This window comes from Tiliqua scincoides, chromosome 6 (assembly GCF_035046505.1).
Source record: "Tiliqua scincoides isolate rTilSci1 chromosome 6, rTilSci1.hap2, whole genome shotgun sequence".
NCBI lineage: Eukaryota > Metazoa > Chordata > Lepidosauria > Squamata > Scincidae > Tiliqua > Tiliqua scincoides.
Genome location: NC_089826.1, coordinates 66,837,916 through 66,847,358, shown reverse-complemented (window position 1 = coordinate 66,847,358; position 9,443 = coordinate 66,837,916).

Genomic DNA, 9,443 nt, shown 5'->3' with positions numbered 1-9,443 from the left:
ATAGATTTGTCTTCTTAAAGAAGTTGATGTCTGCATTGGTAACCAAATTCACATTCCCAATGGGTTCAACTTGGGCCCTCGTTTACACACCACTCTTAATGAAGGTAAGTAACATCTAGCCTGAAGTTCAGTTTCTGAAAACTCTTGCAGGGAAAGCAAGTGGAATCCATAGATATTAACCATCTATTATCCATAGAGTTAGTAGTATAAGATAGGATTCTCCGTTTTTCCCAAAAAGGAAGAGTTTTTGCCCACGGTTAGACCGGTGCTTTGTGATGGCCTGTATTAATCAATGATGTAATCCATGGGGAGCTAGGGCTACAGAAAGTGGGTGGTCTTTGCGAATGGAGGCGCTCTCTCTTCACCCTCTGCCTGTCGCTTTGGCCCAAGCCAGTTCCTGCAGCTGGAGTGAAGGCAGGCCACAGACTGTCCCCGGCCCATTTCTTCATTTCTCACTTGAGTGCTCTTCTTTAGTTGCTTTTCAACTGCCCACTTTATATCGGCTTCATTACACCACCGCACCATTTGTCATGTAAATTGGGAAACTCAGGGAAGTTTTTCTTTTGGCCTTGTCTACGGAAGAATACCAAGAGGTATTCAAAACGTATTAACACAAATCAATGGCACCAATAAAAGCAAGATCTCCTTAGCAACATAATCTTGATTGCAAAGGGAGAACTGAGAGCATTTAGCAGAACAGTGGTCCACATGGAACACGCATTTGTCTGGAAGAATGCGGCACAAAGCCTAAAAGAGAGATGCTGAAAAAATCCAAAATTAACTCACACTGAACAGTTACTCTTTTTTTTTTTTTTTCAAAAGTGCACAATTGGCTACATTAAATCTATCATGGGCTTTTCTGCTCAGCAACATTGTATCATACCGCTTTGCAAACTGAAATTACAACACCCTGCATGCTTCAGAGTAGCTCCAGGGTGTTTTTTTAATTATACATATAAAGAGGCTGTTAGGGATTTTTTTTTTTTTTAAGAAAGTAACTAAAAGGAGTCCTAAGGGGGGGAGCATCACACAAAGATAGAAGTAGGTTGTTTAAATTCAAGACCTCACTTATAGAGCCCGACAGTGTTGGTGGGTAGTGCATGTTATGGACCAGGTTATCAGGCATGATTGAAGTTGTAGTAGTAAAAAGGAAGCTGCCTAATGTTTTAAAATAGTTTGAACAAGTTCAGAAATATTCACAAATATATAACCTTGTACATACTAACTGGAGATTAAATTTTGATGTTACTGCTGCACTCCTCGGACGGACAGATATTACTATTTTATATTACTATTTTACATACCTAAATTCACACAATCTTCTGTGCAAGCTAGAAAGATAGAATTTGGCAGCTTGGAAGTTCATCTACAAGAAATAATGAGTGGAATCTGAAATGCTGGATTTTTCTAGAACAATACAGTGGGGAGGCAAATGTTTACAGAATATTATTGTTCAAGAAATTTTCACCAAATGCAGTTTCAGGGCTTTCTAGCTTCCATGGGTAGGCACTTTAGAATTTTTGATAAGTTCCTTAGACCACAACACATTTGAGGAAATCATTGAAAGGATTTTCGTCAAAATTCACATTCTTTCCCCCACCTCGTTCTATGCAATATAAATATGTAAAGAGATTTCACAAAAATTTAGGGGCATTGCATCTTCGAAACATCTTCCCAATCATGTTTTGATATAGAAAAAAAAAAGCCTCTTTCATTGCAAGGAATCAAAATGACTATTATTTCACACCAACTCATGGAGCATTGAAAGGAAATTCAACACTGTCACTAAATTAGAATATTTGTCTCCTTTTTGGGAACAGCAAGTTGACAAATTTAATTGAAGAGGGAATTAATTAAATGCATTCTGGTGAAATGATGCAAAATGATGGTGTGCACCAAAAATACATTAAAAAAAAAAAGAATGCTCCACATTCAGTTTGGAAACAAAGTCTTAGGAAGATTGCTTCACAAGTTTATTCATTTTTAATGCATATAGTATAGATTCTCTAAAGAGGTTTCCAAGTGGAATACATTCTAATGCTGGTGGCTCAGGGCAGGAAAAACAAATGTTAGATGTTTAGAAAACTTTGAAGAATTCAGTTCAAAGTATTAACTAAAGCAGTTATAGCAGGTGTGGTTAAATATGCATATTATATATGTGCTATCCATTCCCCTTCCTTTCTGCCTACAAGCTCTACACACAATATTAGCATCTATGTACACATGTTTGAATGCATAGCATTTTTCAGGAGGAAAAATTTCTTTTTTATATACTAAATGTCTTAGATTCATGCTCATATTCTTTTTAAGATACTCCTAGCTCAACAAATTTCTTTAAAAAGGATTTACAAGTATATGAAGTGTGCAATTTAAGTGATTCTTATGCTCAACAGCCTAGATAATATTTCCCCCCAGATATTATTTCCCCCCCTTCTCAAATCCAAGTTGATTGCATTAACAATATGTATGCATTTAGTTGTGCACTTTTCAATAGTTTTGAGTCACTGTATATTTGTGTTATACTCTTTGTTTTATATACTTTTTTTGCATGTAAAATTCAAATAATGTATTTTTTTTAAAAAGACAATATTCCTAGTTAGCTTTTTACTTTGTTTATATTATAATAGTTAATGAAAATATTTCTATAGTTAATATCAAAATTAATATCAAAAGCAATGTTGATTGACTCTCTCATGTATTACGTTGTGAGCCACATAATTATTCTGTTAAGCTGAGAAAATGCTATTATTTCATATCTATTTTTGGGTATGCTACATTAAAATAGATTACCAGGATTTCCACAAATAGTCAAATGCACCCTGCACGTAGGTCATGTAGAAGAATCAACCGAGTTACACACAATGACGGCAAAACAGAAGGCCATAAGGGCACAGTGCTCCCATTGACTGGGTATGAAAAGGCGAAACTCCATGGCCAGGATCCAAAAAAACTAGTTCAGGCATGCCCAAGGGCTTTGGCATGGCCACTGTAGTTCTTTTTTTAATGTTCTATGAACAACAGACCACCATGCGGTACGACAAATGGCTTTTGAAACTTCCCTCAGTTTCAACAGTGTCTTGCCATGCAGCATGGCAAGTTGCTAGTTGAGAAACACCTTGAGAGCATGGAACTAGTCACATGCTTCTTTGGATTATCACCCACAAGGAAATAAGAGCCCTCTGTCTTTCCATAAGCAACAGTAGGAAAAACCCACTTGCATGTCTGACTGTGTATCAAACAATGTTACAAGAGGCGCATGTTTTCGCAAGTTCCTTCGTTAACACTTTACTTAAAATAGCATGTGGAATGCGGCAAAACTGCAGTGGGGGAGTCAAGTTTGTTAAATACTTTCCCTCACTGTGGTTTTGATCGGGATTGCAGGCCTCTCCGGCATGCTATTTCTGGAATTGATTGAGTCTTTCCTTCCATCAAAACCACAGTGGAAGAAGTATTAAAGCCCCTTTATTCCCACTATGTTTGGGGGGCTTCCCACATACTATATTAAGCAAAAAAACTGGGTAGAATGTTTTTCACAATGTGTTTTGCTCTCAATCTTCCTCTCGAACACTGCCAGTGAGTGCCATTTAGATACATTTAAGTACTGTACGCTCAAAGCTCACTGAAATCTAAACATAGCTAACACACAATCCTATCCCAAATCTAAGGCAACATTCTGCAGAGCATTCTCTCCGCTAAGTGAGGCGAGGATTGCTGTTGACGGTTCAATAGGATTTACTTCTGAACAAATGAGAATAGGATTTGGGCTGTTAGCATGCTAACTTTCCTTGGCTTATATCTGATATAAGACTTTTGGGAAAGGGAGATCTGGAACCACACATACACACAAAGACATAGAATATATTAGGCAAATATCAAACTTATAGCAATCTATTCTCACTGCCTGTATTTCTGCAGCTCTTTTTTGGAGGGTGCATGACTATGTAACACTTTAATGGCCACTTTCCTTATCCTTGGTGACAACTCATCCAACTTATTGGTCACAAGAATGTCACCAGAACCCTCTCTGGTATTGGTCAAGTGGTAGTAGGCAGAACAGCAGGATCTGCTTGCTTTAAATACATCTGGGTGGGAACATCCAACATGGACAATAAGGTATAGAAAAATGCATATGGGGAAAGGAGTGGATTGGGAGAACAGTAGAGGCTGTACAACATAGAATAGACATGCCCTCCCATCCTGGAACTTTCAATTCACCTATACCTGCATATACAGGTAACTATTTCTCTAAAACAATAACTGTACCAGTTAACTGCGAGCCAGTCAACAAGTAACAGTTGTCAATAGTCAAGAAGTGGTTTGACTCTGTCAGCCCGCTTCTCTGGGGGCTACATTGGCTGCCCATTCATTTCCAGGCCCAATTCAAGGTGCTGGTTTTGACCTTTAAAGCCCTATACTGCTCTGGGCCAGGATATCTTAGAGACCGCCTACTCCCGTACAATCCGGCTCGCCCTCTCAGGTCATCAGAGAAGGCCTTTTTACAATTGCTGCCACCCAAGGAGGTCCGGGGGCCTTTTCGGAAATAGGCACCAACATTATGGAACTCCCTTCCCCTTGACTTGAGAATGGCTCCCTCTCTTGAGAGTTTTCGGCGAGGCCTGAAGACACTGCTGTTTATACAAGCCTTCTGATTTTTTGGCCTTCTTAACATTTTTTATACATCTTTTAGTTTTTTACAGGCCTGATTCCTCTGTGATTTGCTCCTTTGTGCTCTTTTTATTCTCTCTTTTAATCTGACTACTGTTTTTATGGTCTCTGTTAATGTGTTTTAATATGTTTTTTTTATCTGCTATTTGTGCTAATTTATGTTTTTTAAATCTGTTTTTTACATGTTGCTAGCTGCCCTGGGTCCCTTTTAGGGAGAAGGGCGGGATACAAATAAAGTTTATTATTATTATTAACAGGTTGTCAGAGGGAAAAGGCCTTTATGAACATGTCCACTGGCCTCATCATTTACTGAAACTCACTGCATAAGCTGGCCATCATGAAGTACATTTTTCTGCCTCAGTCATGGTTAATGGTAACCATGAGTGGGAGAAATGGCTACATGGCAAGTTGGCCCAGATTCATATGTTTACAGGGTGGAAAATTCAGCCCAGGAATACTGATCTATTGTTAAATGCAATTCCTAAACCTTTGGAACTAAAGATGAAGAATGCAGCTGAGCACTCATAAAACACCCCATTTTAAACATTTGCAACAATTTAGCCACTTGTTGATACACTGCAACATCTCTGCTATGCTTTGTCACAGCACTGTTGTTGGTAAAACCCACTACAAATTGCCATACTATCTCCAGGGTTAAATCTTAAGTCATATTTGAAAAAAATGTCTCCCAGAAACACAACATCAAGATGCAGCTTAACTATATAAGTCTCATAATGGCATGATGCTCATCTACATAACAATTTAGGAATTACATCTTTAGTGAACACTAGAATCCAATTAGTACAGGCAACTTATTGAACTACAAACCTATGTTTCAATGTCTCTAAGATTGCAGTGCCAATATGTCTGACAGCATTTATTTATTTATTTAACTATTTCTGCTTCAGTTGAAGTGCATTGCTAAATGTAAATTAGCAAGCAGAGCTGGCTGACACGTCACCTACATCAGTGGTTTTCAAACTGGTGGGTTGCAACCCACCAGCTTGTGTAAAGCTTCCCCCCATCCCTTTAAGTTGAAGAATCACTGACCTTGACGGTGAAAAACACAGTGCAGAGAAAAAACTGATAGTGCTACCCACTCTACTAAAGGCAAGCGTCTTCAAACAGGTAGGAAATACTTCGTTGACTGTTATTTTGGGACTTTCAATTAACAGGAGCAATCTGAACAAATAATGGTTTTTGGAAGATGGCCCAGTACAACTGTTTTAAGGAGACTGGTGTGCTATTTATAGCTATTCATATTTTCAAACGAGAAATGCCCCATTAATAGACCAGCAGCTCTTGTTTGGTTAAGCTGCACAGGTGGCAATAGCTTAATCTTTGGGATGAATCATAAAGGTGAGAGGGAAAAAAAATGAGGAATTCACACACCTGCCTACCAGAGTTACCAAAATAAATTCAATTTATCATGATGCAACTTTCATCAGTACTATTTATACAGAAGGGAAAAGATGAATGAACAGACAGAATTACTTAATCTACTCAAGAGAGTTTGTTGTTGACAATGACAAAGATTTAAGCTCCCTTGAACATTCAAATATGCATAAAAAGGAACCACATTATTTCAGCCTCTCTGGTTGAGGACAGGCCTGTAGAATTTGCAAGAAAGCAAGGCAAACCCAGGTCATCAACATGGATTGTGGCCTCTCAGGGACTTGATAAACCACCTGTTTTTCATACCCTTTTGGGACTGACAAACATAAGAGGGATTTGTCAAGCACCTGGCACTCCACCACACATGTCTGGCAGGTGCATTCAGCTTGTGGTGGTTTAAGAAAAAAAATACCAAATAAGCAACATTACATAGTAATCTGTAAAGCAGTTCCAAATCACAGAAACATCATACATTCCCAGGGTTGCACAACCTGTTCAGCAATACATTCTATCAGAGCTATGTACTAAGTTAAAAGGTGCAATCCAATTTGCTTGTTTAGGTTCTTGCAGCCAACACATGATCTACATTAATAAAACAAATATTAAACTGCATTTTGATGACCTGCTGCATTTTCACCACAATACTTAATTTTTTAAAAAATGTGCCCGTAGCAGTCCCTGAAAAAATCTTGATGTGTATGTAAGAACCAAGCCAACAGGATTTGGACTCGATTGTCCAGTTCTTTAGCATTTAAAATATATACTGCTGCCGCCACCACACATAACGCAAATTTATTTTGTAATTTAAATAAAATTGGGCTTTCCCCTAACAGCCCAATCCTGAGCTGCCTGTTGCACTGGGACCACCACGGCACCGAAATGGCTGCTGTGGTGTTCCTGTGTACAACAGGGCAGTGGCCACCAGCTCCTTGAGGGAAGGGGACTTTTGTCCCCTTCTCAGGTAAAGGAAGGAACCCAAAATGGGGTTACTTGATTCTGTGGCAGCAAGTAACGCCATTGCAGGTTCCCTCCTTTTGTGGTAGCACTTGAGCTGGTGCAGAATCAAAAGCCTCCATGTCAGGCCTTGTGGCTCTGCCTCCCTCCCACCCTGCTCTCTCCTGCCCCAGAACACCTCTTCCCCACCGCCCGGTGATTCATGTGACCACCGTGTTAAGATAACTCGGTGATAAACCAAAGATCGGTTTAAGTAAAATTAAAAGTAAATATTCTTAATATAATAATAAAGCAAACATACCCAAAATGTTCAGCTACTTCTCACTCAGTTTTGTGCTCCTAATTCAGCATATGTTTTTCTCCTACTCTAAACTCAACGAATCATAACAATCTCTTGGTAGGTGTAGTGCATGTAAAGCAAGAAACATTAAATGGGCAGCAAACTTCAAACAAAGTTTGCTGAACAGGCATAGTTAACTGCTACAGAACTGTGAGCCTAGTCAAGTGTCAAGGGATTGAATAAACTCAGATGATCCATCAGCAAGCTGCTAAATGCAAGTACTGTACTATAACTGCACTTATACTTGCACGAACAGTATAAAGTGATCATGATTCCTTTGGGGCAATAAGAAAAGTTGGTTGTGAGATTCTTGTGCTTACAGAGGAGTTGTGAGCCCATGCAAGAACTCTCCTCTGCTTCATGGCTTTCCCCAAAGACTCATGACAGCACTTATTTGTCCACCTAAGCCATCCAACTGATTGTCTGAGCCACTTCTCAGATAGAAATTAGCTAATAGTGACAAATGATATTGACATAGTTCTCACTTTCCTTGTTCTTATGGAGCCCAACGTATTATCTCAGATTGGATCTTGGCAGAAGAGTGAGGACATGGCCATCAAGCAGGGTGCAAACAATTCTTGTTGTTCATGGGCATATCAGATTGACTGAAAGTATGGAGAAAAACAAGCACTAGCTAAAGGAATACTAAATGAGAATTTCCAGAATTATGTGTGATCAACAGAAACTTGGAACCAAACTAAACATGACATAGGAGATGCACAAATGCATTTTTGAAGAATTTTTGTTCTCTAAACACAGTCACATGGTGATCAAATTTTTTTATGGGTGCCATGGGACTGAGCAAAAGGGAATTATAAGCCTTTCCTTTTGCTGCAGCCCCAATTCAAATCCTCCCCAAAGCTGCTATTCGCCACAGAGGTGTAAATATTGCATCTGTATGCATTTGTGCATATTTCCTGTCACACTGTGTTTGGCCCTCACACAATGATGCTCCAGCAAGCCAATACAGCTCTTGCACATGCAAGCAATTCCCCATTTACTTCAACGGACGCAGTAACTCAACACGTGGAAAGAATTTCAATGTTTGTAAAAGTGACTGGATTGTTCTTTGTCAATCAAGGCCACAATCCTTGGGAATAATGAAATCCACCAACATTAACGGATAAGCTTTTGATGCTGGGCTGGGCTGCAGCCCAAGACTTCATCACACACATGTGTCCAAAACATGTAGGGCAGCATAAGAGCACTGAACTCAGGGAAGCTGCACAAGAGCAAGTCAGCTTTCTCCTTCATGCAAAGCCATTGCTTAAGGGATCTTTATCAGCAGTATGGCATGCTGTGCAAAGAGGCTGCTTGGGGGGAATACCTAGAAGCCAGGAATCCGTTAACAAAAGGCAGCAGTTTTCCAGGGGACTCCACTAAAGAGACGGGAATAGGGGCGGTGGCTTATGCTTACAGTTTCCACAAGTGCAATGCACTGAATGCTACAGCACCTATTTTAGAACACACTATAAAAAATTCCAAGAGATATCCCATAAAGCAATTTCCACCCTCCAATGCAAAACAGATCCCAGACAGCAGGAAATTATTTCAGGGTGTTTTTCTTTGGGGGGAGGGGACTTCTAAACTACATTCTATTTCTTATATTTGTCATTACTGTTTTGTTGTTTATAAGGCTCTTCTCATGTATTTCACGTAACAAATCCACATGTTGTCTTTGAACAAACCATATGTAACTATAGATTTTTGAAACCTTTGGAGGTCATTGCTTAGTGGTAGGATACATGCTTTGCATGCAGAATGTACCATGTTCAATCCCAGCATCTCCAGCTAAAAATAAGAATTTTTTTAAAGTATCTGGGGTGAGAAAAGACACTGGAGAGTCAGTAATAAGAGCAGATAATATTGAACTACATGGACTATTCAGAATAAGGTGGATTCATATGCTTAAATGTTAAAAGTCATCCAGGAAGACTTTTCAGCAAAGAATGCACTTCAGCCAAATCAAGTCATATTGATTTCAGTGGGAGAGAGTTGACTCTGACACTTGACTTTCCCACTGAAAACCAAGAGAACTAGAAGTACCTAATGACAGCTGATAAGGTGCCCCAAACTGATAGATAAAAGT